The 2,372-nt window shown below is 42.7% G+C and overlaps 1 long non-coding RNA gene across 1 annotated transcript; it reads left to right on the top strand.

The window, feature by feature from the left end:
• The first annotated feature begins 678 nt into the window (after positions 1-678).
• LOC113472810 lies at positions 679-1,444 on the top strand. Its single transcript, XR_003394974.1, has 2 exons — positions 679-926; positions 1,349-1,444. It is a non-coding gene; the product is annotated as an uncharacterized LOC113472810 (long non-coding RNA).
• The last annotated feature ends 928 nt before the right edge of the window (positions 1,445-2,372 follow it).

The following is a 2,372-nucleotide window of genomic DNA, read 5'->3' as shown; positions in this document are numbered from 1 at the left end:
GAGGACCCATTCGTGGGACTTGCGTTAAGCGGGGCACTCAAGACTCAGAAGCCTCGTGGGTTCAATGAACTACTGATACGTCTCTAACATATGAGGAATTCTACAGAAGAAGGACCACTTTTAGAAAAGTTCATTCTATTGCCCGCCACTCACGTTCAGACAGTCTGACAGACCGCGGACCTAGGTCTGTCGGACGGTCTGAGACGGTTAAACATGCCCTAAAAATTTGAGCTCCTAATATAATATATAAACTACAGTCGAACCTCTCTAATTGGCAATCCAAGGGACCGGAAAAAATTCCAAATGAAGGGGCTACGATTTTTTCCCCGTTTATCTAGGTTTTCCCATATATTATCTCAGATACTTTAACTATTCTATTCTACTCAATGAACTACTGATACGTCTCTAACATATGAGGAATTCTACAGAAGAAGGACCACTTTTAGAAAAGTTCATTCTATTGCCCGCCACGCACGTTCAGACAGTCTGACAGACCGCGGACCTAGGTCTGTCGGACGGTCTGAGACGGTTAAACATGCCCTGAAAATTTGAGCTCCTAATATAAACTACAGTCGAACCTCTCTAATTGTCAATCCAAGGGACCGGAAAAAATTCCAAATGAAGGGGCTACGATTTTTCCCCCCGTAACTATTCTATTCTATTCTTTTATCTCAGATACTACGAGAAGCCCACTCCCCCGCGCACTCTCTCCCTGAGCGAGAAAGCCTCGTGCACACCAGCCCAAGGTGCGTCCATACCGCACGTCCCCGGGGACCTCAACAATGATCTGTACGCAGTGCCGGTCAAACTACGGGGCGCCTCCCCTCTGCCGCCCCTCCTAGCGGATTTATCCCCCTCCCTATCCTCTACTCTGTCGTCAGTGGAGGCGGAAGAACAGCTGCCCCCGGGCTGGGAGAGACATGAAGGTAAGAGGACAGTGCCGTAGGGGCCCGGACCTCCACCTTGAGGTCAATTTTTCTCCTTTACTGTCAGTAGGCTAGGCTCCGAAAATTTGGAGCATCCACGCAAAGAAACATCTGTTGTGTCTCATCAGATGGGCGAGAAGAGACACAACACTTCCCATATACACATGTAGGTGCTTGGGCAACGAGAAAATCAGAAATTAACCCGTTGAAATATTTGCAATCGAAACTGGGAACCCGGACTTTTTGCATTGCAAGAAAATGCGTCACCACTGGACTAAGTGTGTCTCCAATATTTATTTGAGGCAAGAATGATCCCTCGGGTCAATTATAACTGCTTGCCATGCAAAAGGTCCGGGTTGATGTCTTCCACCGACCAAAAATTATGAACAAAAGAACTTCATTGGTCGTTTTTACGCTTTCAGATAATGACGGCCCGTACTATTGGCATATAAAGAGTGGCACCATACAGCGAGATCCCCCGGAATTCACCTACGGCAAGAATGAACCCAAGACACCACTGGTCAAAGATGCTGAAACTGTAAGTGCCTTCTCATTTGATGTTACTAAAAGCACATGTAATGGCACAAGTTTTATTCCTCGTGTGTGTTCTGATTCTCATATCATGAAGAAAGTATTGGAATTTAATTCCAATAATTATTTCATCGCGTATTATCTACCTGGTATATTAATACCCTAACGGGGTTAGTCAGAAGACTTTTCCTACACTCCAAAAATGTCTCGCTCAATTTTTCTCACTCCTAAAACGTGTTGTCCCGCATGGATCACTGAAGTTGAGCACGGTTGCGCGTGGTTAGTACCCGGATGGGTGACCATCTGGCCAATAGCGTGCTGCTAGCTTTTAAAAAACAGTTATTGGAGTCAGAGAAAGTAAAAAAGTTAATCAGTTTTTCCATTGTCTATAGAGGATTTTTCACTATAAAAAATATTATATGAGACTTCTACCCTCAAAAACCACGAATAAACTACCATTTGGGAGAATTTAAAAATCTAGTGATTTCTATTCCTTGAATCTAGTGATTTTTAAAAATTTGGAGTGGAGACCCTGTTTTCTACTGGGAGTTTAGGGCCAAAACATGATTTTTTTTCAAAAAAGCATTTAAAAAAAAAGCATTTTGGCTCAAATGTAAAATGGGTCAAAAAAAAGCATTTAAAATGTAAAATGCAAAATGCTTTTTCAAAACCAATTTGAAATGTAAAATGTAAATGTACATTTTACATTTTCCATTTTGCGGTTCGCACATCTCTGATGGCCGCCATACACGCCCTACATGGACGCTACGCCACTGATTTTGTATAAGGAGTCAGACATGATCTCAGTGTTTTCTTCATTATCAAAGATGTGGGTATTAGATGTTAAATAAAATGCACCTCATAGGTGCATTTTATTTAACATCTAACCGCTAACCTTAAGCCCTACATGGACGC

The sequence above is a fragment of the Diaphorina citri genome, unplaced genomic scaffold (assembly GCF_000475195.1).
Source record: "Diaphorina citri unplaced genomic scaffold, Diaci psyllid genome assembly version 1.1 scaffold8738, whole genome shotgun sequence".
NCBI lineage: Eukaryota > Metazoa > Arthropoda > Insecta > Hemiptera > Psyllidae > Diaphorina > Diaphorina citri.
The sequence above is the reverse complement of the archived record's forward strand: the minus strand, read 5'-3'. Positions and strand labels throughout refer to the sequence as shown.